Source organism: Vidua chalybeata, chromosome 21, assembly GCF_026979565.1.
Source record: "Vidua chalybeata isolate OUT-0048 chromosome 21, bVidCha1 merged haplotype, whole genome shotgun sequence".
NCBI lineage: Eukaryota > Metazoa > Chordata > Aves > Passeriformes > Viduidae > Vidua > Vidua chalybeata.
Window position 1 is genome coordinate 3,465,314 of NC_071550.1, and position 17,791 is coordinate 3,483,104.

The 17,791-nt window shown below is 46.0% G+C and overlaps 1 protein-coding gene across 4 annotated transcripts in view; it reads left to right on the forward strand.

Moving 5' to 3' along the window:
* Nucleotides 1-17,791, forward strand: part of BRD3 (bromodomain containing 3) — a 44,752-nt gene that overhangs the window by 674 nt on the left and 26,287 nt on the right. Inside the window, exons 1-2 of one of the 4 annotated variants that reach the window (XM_053961838.1) lie at nucleotides 34-121; nucleotides 1,918-2,067. The exons of 1 other annotated variant lie outside the window; for it this stretch is intronic. The gene's annotated coding sequence lies outside the window, so the exon portion shown is untranslated. Of the gene's footprint in view, nucleotides 1-33; nucleotides 122-1,917; nucleotides 2,068-7,979; nucleotides 8,083-17,791 lie in introns of those variants that run through there. 2 more of the 4 variants (XM_053961837.1, XM_053961839.1) reach the window with 2 other exon arrangements.

The window sequence follows — 17,791 nt, forward strand, 5'->3', positions numbered from 1 at the left end:
GATAAAAGCGGCTGCGAGAAGGGCAGGCCCGTTCGCACGGCAGTAATGTCTGTAACAGTGGCTGTGTAACGGCTGTAATATCCATAATGATGGCTGTAATATCCATAATGATGGCTGTGAGGTGCGGGTCGGGCTCTTCTCCCCGGCTGGGAGCGGGGAGTCATCCTCAAGCTGCGCCAGGGGAGGTTCAGGCTGGACATCGGGGGATTTCTTCATGGAAAGTGGTGTTAAACATTGGATCGGGGGAAACATTAAACATTGGAGCTGCCCAGGGAGGCGGCACAGTCCCCGTCCCCAGGGATGTCCAAGGAGCGAGTGGACGTGGCACTCAATGCCATGATTTAATTGACAAAGTGATGATCAATCAAAGGTTGGACTCGATGATCCCGGAGGTCTTTCCCAACCCAAGTGATTCTGTGACTCTCTAATGCTGATGTTTGAGCCGTTTTAACACCACAATCCTCTCCTCGCCTGGGTGAGAGGGTATCTGAGGCAAGGTGGTTTTCTCAGCGTATTGTCACTCAAAAAGCCCTGACTGGCAAAAGTGTTTAATTCATTGAGGCCAAAGAGCCCGGTTACAGTTAAACATGTGTTTAAGCACTTCTCTGGAGAGCCGTGGCTTATTTCTGAACTCACACGTTGCAGTCTGCTTTCACTTAAGAGGGAAGCAAAGGAGACGTGTGTCATTCACTGGCCCTTTAACACAGGAAGATATTTGGCTTCCAAAAATTCTAGTGGCAGTTGAGAAAGGAAAAGATGAAAAAAACCTGTGGTATGGTGAAGCCAAGGCCCTTCTACTCCAGCCTGGAATCCTGCACCAGAAATCTGGAGAATTAGTCCTGCCCTCTAAACTCAGGGAGGTAAAACACAGAAGAGCTGCGCAATACAATATTAGGAAAAATATTAGGAATATTAGGAAACAATATTAGGAAAACAATATTAGGAAAACAATATTAGGAAAAAAATCCAGTTAAATCCCTGGTGCTGATTCTTCCAGATGGTTTCATTGTAATGTTTTCAGTCTTTTAAACAATATGAAATAAAATGAGAGAATGCAAATCAGCAGTATAATGCTATTTATAGAACTTCCTTGTGGCAGGGTGTTTTTTGTTTCTTTCATGTTGGAGATAAGTTCGTATTTTTCCTCTCAGTATCTGCTTTGGGAATTTTTGCCTGATATTTTTCTATATATGTAGAAAATACATATAAATATATTTATATGTGTATAGAAAACATGTGCATGTATAAAAATCTCTGCTCTGAATAATATCTCTCTGGAATCTGAAAAATGTAGCCTTGACTAGAAATTAAGTGTAATCCTAAACAACCCCTTAGCCTCTAAGTGTCCTGGATGTTTTTTTTTTTTTTAACTAGTTTAAAGCAGGATAAACTCCATTTGGCCAAGTACCTGATTCCATGCCAGGCTGGGTTTTTGATAGCATGGAGCTTCAGAAACAGCACGAGCAGGGGCATTTCTTTGGGACTGCAGAACATCCCCAGGGCTCTGCACAGACAAAAATTTGGATTAAATTTCACTTGATGGTTATGAATCATCTGTGCAGGTCTTTCTTTCTCCCCTGGCCAGGCTTCCACAGCTGGGATCAGCAGGATGTGACATCTGTCCAAACTCTGGAAAAGTGTGGGGCTTGGCAGGCTTCTCCCTCACCAAATCTTTCATTCCCTTTGCTTCCAAACAGCCTGAATTTGGGGATGTGCCAAGTGCACTGGAAAGGACACCTGTCTGTGGTGTTTGTGGGAGAGCAGCTTCCCATGGTGATGAAAGGGAAAGGAAAATGGCTCAGATTGGAAGGAAGTGGCTGCTCCCAGTGTTACTGGGGTCCCTTTGGGTGGTTTCCAGGGTGTGAGGAGCTGAGGCCGTGGCTCCTGCTGTGACCAATGTGTGTGATTTTGTCCCAGGTTGCACCCAGAGCAGAGCTAACCCAGTGCTGCAGAGCTGATCCAAAGGACATTATTGTTTGTGGAAAAGCTCCCAGGAACTTCACTACAGCCTGGACCTGTTCTTTAGACCTGCCTGCTGCAAACCAGCTCGTGCTTACGTTTGTAGTGGTGAGTAATCACACACGGAGCTCACAAGCTGTGTGAGCCCATGTTTATGTTTTGGCACAATTAGCAATCTCAGCTCGCATTTTTATTTGCTTGGGCCCCTCAGCAGACAGAGGAAGTGCAGAACAGACTCGCTGTGTGTTACACTCTGCTCCAGAAACAGGGAGGAAGAATTCAAGAGAGACCTGCTGCATCTTTTAGGCTTCTAAAGAGCTGCTGATCCCTGACACAGAGCTGTTTCTGGGTGGTTCCTAACATGCTGCTCTGTTTTTGGGTTTTTTTTTTCCCTAAATCCCAGATACATCACATTCATATGTTTCTTCTGGGATTTAAAAACAAACACTGAACCTTTTCCAGGATGATATTTCTACCTCTCCCACTACACTCTAAGCCTTGCTTGCATCATTGCCAACATTTGTTGGCAATGTTTGTTCATTTAAAGCTAGGAAATCTTAGCCCAGTGGAGAGCAGGTAGGGTTGGAATCTTCCTGCCCTGGGAGGGATGTGTACAAGCACATAATCCAGGCATGAGGGGCCTATAGAAGTTGAAGAACTCATTTCAATGTAAGATCATTGGACACTGCATGTATCAAACCCTCGTTAGTAAAGACCTGGTAAGAAACATGATTTTGAAGAGCAGGTCGGACTTCCCACAGGGTTGGGAGTCCTGCAATGTGCAGGACATGTGCAGACAATCAGCACAAAATCCCCCCAATGCCAGCCCCAGCCTAGTTAATGCATAGAGGCTGCTGATTTGAGAGCCCAGCCTGAGTCACACACGCTCTGACTGCCAGACGTGATGACAGCCTGCCTCTCCCAGCCACTTCAACTGGAGCAGCAGGTTCTCAGCACTTGTGTGAATCAGGAGCTTTGTTCTTTGGCTGCAGCCACGGTGAGCGGACAGTTCAATACAATTCACTCACACCCCTGAAATAGTTTTAGTGAAATCTATTTATTACTCATTGTCATTTACAGATCAAGATGTTTGAAGGTGTTACTGTTTGGTTAGAGGATCTCTCTGCCATTCTCTCCAGTCTTTGTGAGGGGGCAGGAGGAAAAGTAAGGAAACAGAGGAATCCTTTATGGCTTTGGCCAGCTGAAGTCTGGCATGTTCCAGTGTCTGTTGGTTTAAACTGCCAGCTCAGTAACACACACTATTCACAGCCTTGCTTACCTGTGCAAACCACTGTGTTCACAGCAGGTGCTGGGTTGTCACATCACACTGAATGCCCAACAAAACCATTCAGATGCAGGTAATTTCCAAAGGAACATTTTTAACTATGGCCAAAGATATGTAGCCGTGTTGGCTGGGCAGTTTCTTTTCCATTCCCAAATTCTGTGGTCATGTCCTCTCTCACAACAGTTTAGGCCTTTGCTCTGCCTCTTTCCTTACATATAAACCTTAGCCCACTGTATCCCAGTCTCCAGTTCCTCCAAATAAAGCTTTTTGCTCCCTCCTGGTAAGACACATCATAGTCAGACAGAAGATTTTGTGGGCTCTTCATGCCCTTCCTGTCCATTGCAGTGGAAGCACTTCATCTCTGCTTCACTGGATTGAGAACATCCAGTCTGGAAGAACTTTATTTAAATCTACTCTGGACCCTCCACTGGATATTGGCTGACTCCAGAGCACCATTCAGATCACAATCAAAACTCCTCTCTGCAGATGAACATATACAAGATCCTTTAGGTCTTGGGTTGCTCCATTCTTTCCTGTCTTCCCTCCAAACAGCACAGTGCTGTGCCTTCTGGGGCTTGTAGACATCCTGGCTCCTGGCTTCCCAGTCTGGGGGCTCTGCTCACCCCTCTCCAGATGAAGAGGGAACACTGAAGATCCAAAAGCCCTGCAGGCACTGACATTCCTGGGAGTGAGGAGCCAGGGTGGCCACACCAACTGGTGTGTCCAGGCTCTCAGAAGTACAAAGAATGAGTCAGAAGAGCTGAGTCCCAATTCTGCCTCTGCCCATGATTCTCTGCATCATCATATTCCCTCTCAGCTTCCTCAGTTGAAAAACAGGAGTCATAATATTTCCTTACTTACAAAAGCTGTTCGGAGGATTATTGCATTGTTGTGAATTTCACAGATGAAAGGTACTACAGAAGAACAAACTGCAATTATTGTTTCAAACCTCTGCCCTAATCCTGTCATCCTTAACTTACTGAATAACACTTACTCAATCGAGGAAATCCTGCCACTACACTGAAGATGATCATTGGAAAAGATGACTCTCTGTTGTAATAAGAGCATTTATCCCCTTGTGTTCAACACCCTTCTGCCTGACACTGGAGTGATCTGAGTCATGTAATCCCCCCTTGAAGTGGGAATCTGTGGTTTTGATAGTGGAACAGGCACAGGTGAAAATCAGAAGCTTGCAGGAAATAGCAATTGCAAAGATCAGAAAAGTTGGTGTTCCCAGCAGTCCCTGATTCCTCTTAAATACTGTTGGGTGCAGTCACACAAGGCACTGAGTGTGGCCCATCCTCCCAAAACTCATCTGTCCCACAAAGTATCTCCTTTTCTGCTTCCATCCCATCTTGCTTTTAAAACACTCAACAATCCATGAGCAGAGAGGCAAAAAGTGCCAGTGTTTAATAGCCCTGAAAAACACTCTGGTTTTGCACAAATAACATTTTTCTTGTTGAAGCCTGTGCACAAAGCTTCTGAGAAGGATGTAGGTACCACTGGGCATTACAGGTTAAAAGTACTGTCACAGCCAGGAATAAATACATGGCAGGTGTTCATTAGCAAGGCACTAATTGGGTAACTGAAGGTGCAGCATAAAAGACCACAGAGGCCAATTGAGAAGCTTTGGGTGAATGTAGGATGCTCCTCTGAGCTTGGGGAGCAGGAGAAGGTAAAGAGCTGCTGCTGTAGGTTTCTCTTTTAAGGAAAAGCTGATGTTAAAGGTGTCTCTGAAGAGGCAGCCTGTTACATCTTGTGTGTGAAACTGTGTGACAAAATCAGTTCAGAATTTAATTTAAAGATTACGACTCTTTTCCTCGGTTGAAGTGCTTTTACTTTGGCTTTGGTAACTTGAGCTTAAATTGTTCTGATTTGATTTCACTGTACCTCCTAAGGGGCTTATTCAAACTGAGTCAGCCTGTGCCTGTTTGGCTAAACCATTATCTAAACTCACTGCCTTGCATAAAGAAGGCTTTAGGGATCCCAAAATACGTTTGCTTTCCTAATCCCTTGGAGGATGCAGTGAGGTTCTTCAAGCACAAGTCTGCAGACCTACAGGTAGGTGTGTGAGTGACTGCTGTATTCCAGGTTGAAAGCTGATAGTGGTGAAATCTCTGGGGACAGTTTCCCACGTGAATTGTTTTGCCTGCTCAGCCTGCTGCATAATGAACATGACAATTTGGGATGAAACTCTCTTACACCCACCCTGGGTGAGATAAGGCAGGATAAGGTGCAATTGGAGGCTCCTTTTGGGTTGCAGATTTGATGCACCCGTCATCATTTTGCTCCTGACAGTGGACTTGCAGTGAGGATCAAACTCCAATACTGAACTTGTGCACATTCACTGTGAGGTGAGTGCCCTGCTAGCTTGGAGAGTTTTATGCTCTCCCAGAGTTTCTGCTCTCTGACTTCTCTTGTCTCTGCCTTTCTGCCTGCACTCCCCAGTTTCTCTCTGCTTGGCTGTTGTGCTCTGTGTCTGTTGCTGGGGTTGCTGAATACTTTGCATTAGGAGACCCCTGTTCAGTTCCTTTTGGCTCTGCCAAGTCTCACATTGCAGCCAACACTTCTTTAGTTGCAGGAGTTTCTCAGACTAAAATATAAATACTTTTAAAACCCAAGCTTTCAGATTATGATTTAGCTGAAAAGGAGTCTTTAGAGTGCATGGAGTCCATTTTTCCAAGTGTTCATAATGAATACTCAGCCTATTTCTCCCTTCCCCCTCCTTTGGAAAGCTTCAGCTGCCAACTTTTCCCAGCCCCCATCACTAGAGCTGCAGCAGTTTTCATTTAGGGGCTCTTTGGTCATGCTCGTGATTTGGTGTCTGTGTATGTTATGGCATTCAGGAATTCCTACTTTAGTTATCCATGTGGGATCAGGTACATCCTGGAGCAGGACAGTGCAGTCAGAAGAACTGGCCTGGCTCCCTTCAGCTCTCCAATGCTTTGATACACTTATGATCTTTTAGATGACCTTGAAAATGGGCTTAGAGCAGAACAATGGTAAAAAGTGCTCAAAATCCAGTCCTTCCCCCTACTCCCAGGTATCTGGACTTCAGAACATTTGTGGGCAGGGCAGAGCTCAGGTGTTTCAAAGGGATTTCCCCTCTTTTTGGCAATCAGGCTTGTGAGCACTAGCTGGTGAAGTGTGGTGGTTCTCCTTAAGAAGACCCAGAATGTAATTTTTTCGTATTGCTTTTGTGCTTTGTGCTCCTGCAGGGACCATGTGCTCTGGGTGGGGATGTGACTTTGGGGTACCTGATGGTCAAATCAAAAGGGTCAGCTGGCAGGAAGGAAGCCCAGGTCTCACACACTGACCTAGAGTGGGGTTTGAGTATTGATGCAGATACATCAAATGCTGCCTTAGCAAATGTACCCAAGAGTGGTAGAGCTGTGAGCAAGTTTCTGGTTCCTGAATTTGCACAAGCCTTGAAGTTGAGTGCCAAAAAGCCCTTTTTTTGGCAAGTTTGGCTAAGGCATGTGCACAATATTGGATCCATCCTGAGGCAGCTGCAAGCATGGCTAAATGGAATTCTCTTAAGCCTGTACAATCTTTCTGATTATATCATACCTCTGGAGAAATTTCAGTCCCATTGGTCGTGTTTTTCTAAAGCTAATCTTCTGGAAATAAGGTCTTTTAGTAAAACTGCCTTCACCTTATGGTTACAATAAACTGACTTATTAATTGGCATCAGCATGTGGCTGTCTGAACCAGCAGCGTGGCAGCCTCTGCTGGCACATGTGTCCACAGAGAAATCCCCTCCCTCTGCCTTATTCCATATTGGCACTCAAATGTTCCCCTCATTTATTTTCCAAGAGTTCTATTATATTTTTCTACAGCAACTCAATCATATTTTGGCTTATAACAATTTTTTTTTGTTTTAACTTCTGTTTGCAGTTGTGGATTTGCTTTAGGACATGGGCTGTGTGTGTCTGTTACTTGGAAGTGTTTTTAACAGCGCTGATGTTTGTTGATGCTTTTATGGTGGTGTGCTGGTGAAATTCACATTGTTTTTATTGTATACGTTAGATTAATTTTTGTTTTCAGCAGCTGACAATGTTATGAAATGCACCAACCAGTGCAAGCTACATCGGGCTGTGGTTTTTCTTGATGGATTTTTTTTTTGGCTGCTCGCTACTCCAGCGTGCATCGGCGGCGGGCTATTTTTATTGCAGCTCGTATTAGTTGTTGCGTAATGACTGCGAGAGCGCATTACCCAATGCAAACCGCGATTAAAAAAAAAAATACAAACAAAACAACACAACAAAAAAAAAAAAAAAAGGGGGGCGAGAGCAGTTGTGATTTCCAGCTCGGCCTCCCGCAGCACGCGTGGGTCCCACGCGCGTTTCCAGGCGCACTTTTCAGGCTCTGCTTGTACCTCGGGAGGCGCGACGCGGGCGGACGGGGGAAGCCGGGATTTTCCCCGGCCATGTCTGCCCGGGGGACACCCGCCCGCCGCCGCCTCCGCGCGGCTCCGTGTCGCGGGTCCGCCGCCCCGAGCCCCTCCGGCCGCTTCCCCCGCCGGGGACATCGCGCTGGGCGGCCCCGCCGCCCGCTGACCGGGGCATCACCCCTGCCGTTCCCGTCCCCTGCCCGCCGCTCCGGGGAGGGCGCGGGGGGCCGGGGGGGACCCGCCGGCTTCTGGGACTTGTAGTGCGGGCTGCGGCCGCCGCTTCTCCGCCGGCCCGGCCCGGGACTACGGTGCCCACATGGCCTTGCGCCCCGGCGCATGAGCGCTCGGGCGCTGTAGCGCATCTATTATACTGCCTTGCCGAGGATAAAAAGAAGAGCAACTGGAGGGACTGTAAGGCAAACGTTGCTGGAGCTGCCGGGGCAAAGTAATCTATTTAATCTTTCCCTTTATTTGTTAGATGCTTGGGTGTGCATTGCTAGCACTGGGCCATGGTTTCTGGAGGGAGGGGGGCCGGGGAAGAAGGGGGAGGAAAGCAAAACCCACTTGGGAAAGGCCAATGCTGATATTTTTTTTTTTTTTTCTCCCCCTCCTCTCTTCTGCTCCTTCTTGTTGCGAGAGCCCCGCGTCGCTCCCCGCGGCCCCGCAGCCTTTGTGCGCCGCCACAATTGTAACAAAGCGCGGCGGGGCTGGCTGCAGCCTGGCCATTGATTTCCTCCCGGCCCCGCCGCTCCTGCCCACCCTTTTCTTCTTCTTCTTCTGCCGCTTCTTCTCCATCTTCTGCTCCCCCTCCCCTTCTCGCCGAGCGCCCGAAGACGCCCCGGCCGGCCGCAGCCGCGGCCCCGCCGAGCCCCGCGCCCCAACGCAGGACGGGCTTGCTTTCTTTCTCTTCTCTTTTTTTTTTTTTTTTTTTTTTTTTTTTTTTTTTTTTGTTTTTCTTCTTCTTCCCCCCTCTCTCGCTCGCTTTCCCTCGCTCGCTCTCTCTGCCCGCCATCTTTTGAAGGGGAAAATTAGGGGCGAAGAAAAGGAGGGCTGTAGGCGCTCTTGAAAACAAGGAAAAAAAGAAAGAGGAAAAAAAGAGGGAGGGAAGAGGAGGAAAAAAAAAAAAAAAGAATTTAAAAAAATAGCGCGGAGGAAGGGGGGGGACCAGGCAGCCTCCAGCCCCCGGTGCCGGCGGTGCGCGGGTCCCGGCTCCGCGTTTGTCTCGGGCGCGGAGCGGAGCCCGGGCCGGCCCCAGCCCTGGGCCAGCGCCCGCCTGCTCCGGCCATTTCCCCGGCCCCGCCGCTGGCTTGGGAGCTGGAAAAAGGTCTGAGCAGGCAGCGGATGATGGGCTGGAAAGTGCGCGTTTCGCGTGTTGTCCGTGTCCGCATGCATTTATTTGTGTATGTGTGTGTGTGCGTACCCAGCTGCTCCGCTCGTGTAAATATCCGGTGTTTACCAAACTTTTGCAAATAAATGGAAACCCAAGGGTTCGCTGCCTAAACTTGATATGCTTTCTAGGTGTAAAAAGAAACGCAGATCGCAGATTTATATATAGAAATGTCACGCTATAAATAATGCTACTGATAATAAAATGTAAAACTTCAAAACTCAGCCGTCCTTCTCCTCCGTTTATACTTCTTGTTTGGGTTTGGCACCTCCCTGGGCGCTGGGGATAGAGCATTATTTGTAGCCTGCTTGGTTTCACTTTCAAACAAAGCTGTAGTGTTCAGGTCGCGGGTCTGTGTGCGTCTTTACGTGGTTGGGTCTCGCAGGGTGTTAATTCAGAACGGGTTTTCCTCCACAACTGACTTTTGACAACGTGGAGAATGCATTCTGTCAGGTTCGGGATAAATGTTCTGTGACAGTCCCAGAGTGTGGATGTTCCTTTCTGTTGATTTTTTTCAGGAGCCAAAAGTTACTAAAATAAATTTGTTTGGATGAGCAAATGTGATGGCTTCGCTAATATTTCAAACTTTTATATGTAGGTTTTGGGGTTGTTTTTTTTCTTTGTTACATCTTAAGTTCCCTGACACTGGTAAATAATAGCAGGTTAGGAGCTGACATAATTAGCAAAGCACACCTGCTGCTCCTTGCTGGGAATAAGGAAGCACGTTTTTAATATGCTTATTAATTTTTTTTAATGTATACAGTGTGAGTGTGCTGGGGGTGTGTCTACATGAAACTGGAAGTTTAGTTTTAAAGCTGAAACTGTTGTCTTTAATTCACACAGTGCTAAGCCAAGGTATTAGAGGGGACTTGGGGACTACCATATGTGCTGCAGGATCTGGGTGACAAGTGCAGAATAAATATGCATCGATCAAAACAAACAAGAAGTCCCCAAAGCAGTTTGGTTGCTTTACAAGCAGAAAAAGCCATGATCTGTATTGCTTACAACTCCCCAACTGCTTGAGCGTTCTGTGAATGCAGGTCCTGCCTCCTGATCTGCAGATCACAGCCCTGGCAGACTGCTGGGTGTCTCATTTTTTTTAGCACAGAAGTTTGGGGAGTTTTTAATAATACCCTGGGAGGTTCCTGCTGAAACAAGAGTAACTCCAGACCTCAAAGCCTTTCTTTTCGTAAAGAAGAAATGCTAAGATTGTTTCTTTCTCTTTAGTCTGCACTGGATAAAAATACTCATGCTTATTTAGTGTTTTGAGACAATGTTTAATAAAAGGGTTGGGCAGGGGGTAACATTCTTATACAATCTTCAGCATAAGCTTGATTGCAATATTGTCTCTTCAGTGCTGAGACAGTAGCTATTGCAGTGAAAGGCTTTTTAGTTGTAGTGACCTATGCATGCAGAGTTTAAATTAAGAAAGAATGCACGTGCAATGTGAAGTGTCTGAGGGGTGTTTTCAAAGCTGACTCTGGAGTGTTTGTTATCTACAAATAAAAACTAGGCTTCTGGAAATAAAACTGGTGTCATTTAAGCACCAAAGTGCTTACAAAAACTTTAGTTCTTGTCATTTAAAAAGTATTTAGAGGAAAAGCATGTTGAAGTCTGAGTTCCAGCTCAGTAAGCATGCTGGGCAGCCTTGCCCTTGCACTGTCTGTCTTCAAAGAAGGCTGATTTTGTTATTACTCAGTGTCTGCAAATGCAAGTGTTTCTGTGGGCTTCGTAGCCGCTTGTGTCTTTGCCCTGATGTGCACAGTGACACAAATCACAGCTCTTAAAAATCCTGCAAAAGGCCTCTTTGAGTTAAGAACTGCGTGTTTAAAACTCATCTCTTAAGATGGAGCGAGTCGAACGGGGATTTTTGGTATCCTCAAACCTCCCTTGCAGGCCAGGGGTCCAGCCTGCCTGAGGGTGTCTCCCCGTGAGGCTGAAGGCAGTGCACACGCTGGGCTGGGGCTTCCCAGAGATTTCCCAGGCTGCACGTTCTGAATGATGCTGTTCAATGTTTACCACTTCCCTTCGAGGGGAGGCACTTGTGCAGTGGGGTGTGGGTTTCCAGCCAAGCCCTGCTGCACTCCTAGAATCTCACTCCTCCTCCCAGGAGTAATCTGGGAGCCCGATCGCTCTTGTTGACAGCACAAACAACTTGGGAGTCAAATCCCTCTCCTCGGTAGCAGCTGAGTGATGTACTGAGGTCTCATATTTCAAAGGATTAATTACTTTTACAAAATATATTACTCTGTCTTCTTTGGTAAGCTATCAGGTGCTTTCAGCACAGGCAGAACTACACTTTGCTAAATAAATGAACAGAGAGTGGTTTTGCATCTCAGTGTTGTTGATTTAATCCTGGTTGCTCCTTCTTTGTTAACTTGCAAAATTCATTAATCCTCAGTGGGCTTCCCAATCATTACCATGAGCCATATGTTTTGTTTTGTACGTGATGTTGGGGTATTTTTTTTTATTATTTTGTTTTATTTCAATTTGCCGCATTATTCTTTAGTAGTAGCCCAGAACCCTGTTGCAAGCAGTGGAGTTGTGGGAGTTGGGAGGGAGCCATTGTGTGCTGTGCTGCTCAGTGAGCTGTCAGGACATTTTGGAAGGATCTGTGCATCTCCAGCTTTTCATTCCGCGGGATCTTACTGCGACATCAGGGTTGTTTTGTCAGTCATTAGTGCTTGTTGGAGGTGAAAAACTTCCTGTGGCACACTAACTCTTTAACCCACTTGTTGCTAAAGCCAATGTTGGAGGGATGTAAATTCTTCTGGAGAGCAGTGCAGAAATTCTCTGTAATGTGCTGTGTTTTCTAGCAGTCCTTTTCCCTTCTTCTTGATTAGATACTGACTGAAGAAAATAGTCACCTCTACCTTGGGTTCCTTTTGCACCTTTCCAGGCCTTGGTCTCTTTTCAGCAGATGTCATATTTCGAAGTGTTTCAGCAGCATGGATGACCTGGTCAGAGGAGTTTGTTTTCTTCTTTCCTGGGAGCAGGATTTTCTCCTCTCCACCAACATTGCAACAAGTGTAGCAAAGACAATCTGAGGTGGAATTTCTGTGCTTGAGAGACCTATCTGGAGGAAATTTCCCTGTCTGCGCTGATCCCATTTACTGTCAAACTTTGAGATTTAGACTTGGGTGTGATTGATACCTGTCTGCTTTGGGAATGATCCTTTTTGCTCCTGCCTTTCCTTTAAAAAGAGAGCAGCAGGGACAGGAAAGGATTGCTGTTCCACTGTTGAAGTTTACACTTGGAGAGCTTTCCTGATGCAGCTGCACTGACATCCACGCAGAGCTTGCACTGGCACAGATGTACAGGCTGAGATGTTCATTGTGACTGACTCTCCTGTAGTAACCAAACCCTGCTTGTATTGAAGAAAATGCACATTTCTCCTTCTGGTACTTTGTCTTTTCAACTGCTCAGCTCATCCTTGTGTGACATCACAGAGGGTGCCTGGTTGAGGATCTCCCTTTCTCAAAATCCATGGATATGGCCATGCTGAGATAAATATGTTTTCTAAAACTGCCCTGGTCCATTGGTTTGGCTATAAGCAAGTGCAGAGTTTGCAGTCCAGAGCTTTTTGCTGGGAGGGGCTGTAGGATGTAGCTGCCTTTTTGCTTACCAAGGCTGGTTTAGGAACTCTGTTGTGCTGTGAGCTGTAGTGAAAGTGGTAAATGGAGCACATGTGTGTAAGAATTGTGTCTGGGTTTAGTAGAGAATGCTGTTCCTTCCTGGAAAGCATTGCTTTTTGCTGTTCTTTCCTGGAAAGCACTGCTTTTTGCAGCTTTTCTGTTGCTGCTACAGTCATGCTCAGGGTCTGTGAAATAATGTTGAAGTGCAGCACTTCAAAGAAGAGAAGAGAAAATGTTCCTCTGAGTTTCCCCTGGAGTAAGTGCTTGCCTGAGTGAGTGGGAGTATTATGGATCTGCCAGTGTGCTGAAAGTGTATTCCTTTCCTGGGCAGGAGCAAGCCACATGGGAATCAGTTGGGATACTTGTGTCCACACTATCATGGTCATATTTCCTTGGACTTGAGCTTCATCCATATGCAGGAGCTCTGAGCAGCTTAGGGCTTGTGTGCTCTAAGCCGCGGGTGCTCTCAGCAGGAGCTGTGCTGGGGAAGCTGTGTCCTCCTGTCCATCTGCCCTCAGCACTGTTCCCTGGGGGTCTGAGGCAATAGGGAGCACCTTCCCCCCTTTTCCTGAATCAGCAGCCTCTACTCCCTGCATAGGGAGGGGTTATAGACTTTAAGATCCAAATTTTTCCCTTTTTTGCAGACCATTTGGGGATTTAATTCAAACTCAGAAACTGCTTTGATGCTCTCGAAGGGAGCGACAGCAGCTTAACTACCACAGGTTGTTCACACCTCAGCTGACCTGAAACTTCCTTGCATAGCTGAGCAAGTTTATGGATCTACCCAACCTTAGCAAAATCACTTTTCATCGGAAGTAGTAGACCCCATAGAGCCTTTTGTACTTGTGTGGCTGTGTTTGCTTTAAGTTAACACAGGGAGTTATTCCGGGACAATGTGCCTGTTCAAACACAGGGCACTTCAATTGCTTTGGAAACAGATAAAGCCAAGCTGGTGGGAGTGTGCACAGGGGATGAGTGGTGGTCTTAAATGGGAGGGTGACTGGTGTAACAAGTGGTTGCTCTGCCTGCAGAGCTGCAGTAATTCCCTTGGTGTGTGGGGGCTCTTACCCTGCCCCATTAGCAGGTCTAACGTTACTGTGGCTCAGCTAACAAGCAGTATATTTATGTCATGGTAATTCAATCCTTTTCATTTCATCCTTCATCCCCTTAAACTGACTCGATTGTCATGTATTGATTTTAGGTGGACTTTGTATGGGAAAGGTGCAGTGCTGTAGTTGTAAACCCAGAGCATGATTTAAACCAGTGGCAGCTCATCCATTTTTACTACACTTGTAATGCTTTTCATCCTGAAACGAATCTGTTCTTTTTCAGAATAGTAACTTTAATAATTTAAATGCATAAAAACAAATTTAAAAGTTAAATAGGAGAAAGTGTTGGAGCACAAGAAGTGTAGAGGGTAGGTTGTTGATGAAGATACTTTCCCTAATTAATCACTTTGGTTCTGTTCTGTACAGTGAAACGCTTCAAACAAGTTAACAGATGGATCTGGGTCTGTTTATTAGAAGTCTGTCGATGTTTGCATGGAGCTGCCCCTAAGGAGAACATCTGTAGCACTTGTAAATCATATTAATAATGCTGATATATGGCCTTGCAGAACTGGTGGTGTAAGGGAGAATTGCAGTGTAGGCTCTTAGCTCCACAGAGCAGGAAACAACCCTTTAAATAGGAAATACAGAGGAATTAAGTGCTATTTGTAAGGGCTCTGTATTTTATACTTTGCTCAGAGTACTTTCTGTACTTGGTTTCATAAAGTGGAGGTGATCTTCCTGTTTCTGTAGCTTCTTCAACTCAGCTGGAAATGGAATTTGACTGTATCTAACCCCCCCTCCCTAACAGGTGCCACTCAAGACCTTTTGGGTGTTGTGGTTTATCTTTTAGAATTGTTTTTAAAGAGTTCTGAAGTGTGGGCAAAGGGATAAAGCAGATGGCAGTTTTAGCTTTGTGTTTCCTTCCAATGACAAGGAGTGTTGTACTTAGTCAAGAAGTTGTTTTCAGAAACTCCAGTGATGGTATTTGAACACCCTGTAAATACAAATTCCTTTGTGCTCTTGATTCTTTTTTCCTCCTTTCTTTAAAATTGATGCAACCATAACACTGAGAAGGGGTTAATCTATAAATGTGTGGGAAAAGGCTAAGGACTTTAATTGCAGATGGCAGTGGAAATATTGATATCCCCATTTTCCAAGTGGGGGATAACCAGCCTGCAGCCTGGGGTGTCAGAACTGTCAGCAGGCTGGCTTGTAGCAGGAGATTTTGTAATTCTGTGCAGGTACAGCAGATGCTTGGAGATGCTCTGCCCAGCAGGGAAGTAGTTGAGCTCTTGTGGCTTTTTCTTTTCCTTTTATTTTTGACTTTTCTTCAAAAAACTTTCTGTCCAATAATGTCTCTTTTTTGGAAATCAAAGTGCAGAGAGAGAAACAATCATGACAAACCTGTTGTGGAAAGGCTCTGTGTCCTTTATTCACTGTATGCTGAATCAAACAGACTTGAGTTTGAGGCTTTTCCTTATGCTGTAAAAGTACACAGAGCACCAAATACTGATTAAAAAGAGGAAGGGCTGACTTTTTCAGGACTCAAATGTTTAACTGTGCACATCACATCCTTTAAAAAGCAGAAAACGAGGGTGTAGATGTAAAATAATCCCATTAGGAGTTCTGGACCCTGTATGGGTGTTGCCACGTTCTGCTTTACTGGCTGTACCTAAATGCTGCTGCTGTGCATTGGCTGAAACTTGGGACAGGGCCAGAGTGTGTGTGGAGTTTTTGGTTCTTATTTCAGTTAGTTTGGTTGTTTTTTAATAATTTATCTGAAATACAGTGTGTTGACTTGAAAATGGCAAAACAGTTTGCTGGAGTCACAGGATGAATGGTCAGCAGTGTCACTGTTAGAGAAGTTGTGCTTTGGAGAAGGGAGGCTGTAAAGGAATAGGGGAAATACAGGAAATGAGGAGGCAGAGCCTTGAAGGAGATGGGTTATGATGCTTTAGACTGTAGTTCAGAAAAGTAGTCTGGGTGTGATCCAGCATTTAACAGCAGCCTGTGGTCAATCACATTTTTAAGCTGCATGAAACAGGGAGCTTTCACTTCTGTCTCCTCACTCTATTCATCCCTCCTTTCTTTTGCTGACTTTCTCTGTGTTTTGCTTTCTCCCAGAGGGTGTAGGTTAGCTGCCTGTTTCCTCTTGCAGAAACAGTATTTATATCTGTTTCTATCCACCAATTTTGTTTCCTGAAGGAATACAAGCAAAGGCAGCCCCAGGCTGACTTCTGCTGAAGCCACTGAGTATCAGGTTAAGGCTATTCAGCATTATCATCCAGTTCTGAAATGATTAACAGCCTCAGCCTGCTGCTTGTCACTGGGCTGGTGTGTCCAGGATGGACCTGTTGCTCCTGCACTTTTAGCTGGGTGGTTTCTTCTTAACAGCTCTCAGCAAGTGGGATTTTTGTCTTTTGCTCCATGTGCTGTGGCAGCTCCATTTTCTGATGGCTGGGCAAGCAGGAATTCAGAGATTCCCTGCCACTGAGATCTGTTTACAAGCGAGTTCAAGCTGAAGGAACATCAGCTTGTCACACAGTTTGTCTCCCACTTTCAGAGCAGTTGATGATGCTGATGTGAAGGATGTTCAGAAAGGGTGACTGTGGTTCAAACCCAGACAAGGAAATGGATTTGTAGTTCTGGTTGTTCTTGAAGTATAGATTTGAATGCAAAACCAGAGGTGAGTAGAAGTGGAAGAGTAGATTCTGTCCCTCTGTGAAGCTTAAAGTGATTGTTATTCCATCTCTCTGTGTTTCTGGAATTACTAAGAAGGCATCCAGCAGACAGCATTTGTGCCAGTTCTGAATTTGCAGAATTGGCCAGCCTGCAGAAGTTGTGGCTGAGTCTGTGGAGTTTTTCGCTGTGCCCATCAGCAAGCCTTGAATTTGGGGTCACCAAAAGTTTTCTACTCCTTGGCCAACTTTCATGTAAACATGGAGATATCTCTTCTTGATTAGATTGCAATTTTTTTGTGCTGTTTTAGGAAATGTGATTGCAGAGAGCAGGATCTCCATGCTCCTGCATCCCTTGCCCTTGTGCAGTGGGATTTCTCTTGCTGGGATCCCGTTCTGCTGCAGGGAGAGGCTGCTACTCCAGGGCTGGGTGGCACTGCCTCCCTCAACTCTCCCAGCTATTGTAACTGAGACAGTCTGATCAGCCTGACAGGAGTCTCCAGCCCCAGATATGCAGCACTGAACCTATCTTGTCATTTTACCTTCTCTCTAACAGCTGGAAAAGGAATTGACTCAGGTAGAGAAGCCACAAAGTGTGCAGAGCTTGAGTTTGTTCCTGCCTGTGCTTAAATCTTCCTTAGAAAGAGGTTTATCTTGATTGACCAATTAGTTGTATCTTGCAGGTGATAAGTCTGCAAAACCCTCTGTGGTGAGGTGCTGAGCCACAGAGACCTTGCAGCTTAGTGAGAGGGGAAAGCAGCTGAGCACTTTGCAGGATCAGGCTTGAAGTGGTTCCTGAATCCCAGAGGACTGGGCTGCTGGCTGTGTTGTGGTTTGCACTGCACTTCCAGTGTGCCCTCAGCCACATTCCTGCCTCCCCGAGCTCTCCTGCCCCTCATCCTGCTCCTGACATGTTGAGAGCATGGATGGTATGTGGCCATGTGCCAGCAACCTTCCCAGTGCTTCCTTTTTGCCTGATGTCCCAGGCTGCAGGGCTGCTGCTGCACAGGGGCTTTTGGGGGGCTGCAGTCACCCCTACAAGTGCCAGGAGTTGCCAAATAATTGTGCAGTGCACTGGATAGGAGAGAAAATCTGCTGTAAGCAGGGTCTTTTCCCTGTAAATTTTGGCTGTCTGGTTTCTCCCTGGCTCTGCCCCCCATTAGGTGTTGTGGGTTCAGCCCTGTGGGTCACACAAGGTAATTCCATTGCATCTCCTCCTTTACCCTGTGGGGGAAAAATGGCACGAGCAGAGTCTGCTCAGACATGTGGTTATCCCAAGCACTTCACTTGCTATGCCAAATCTCTTATGTAAAAGCCCAATAGTTTGTTTTTTTTTTTTTCCGCTGCCATAAAGGTGTAATTTGTGTATCTTGTGAGAGGCACAACCACCAGCATTTTCTTGTTA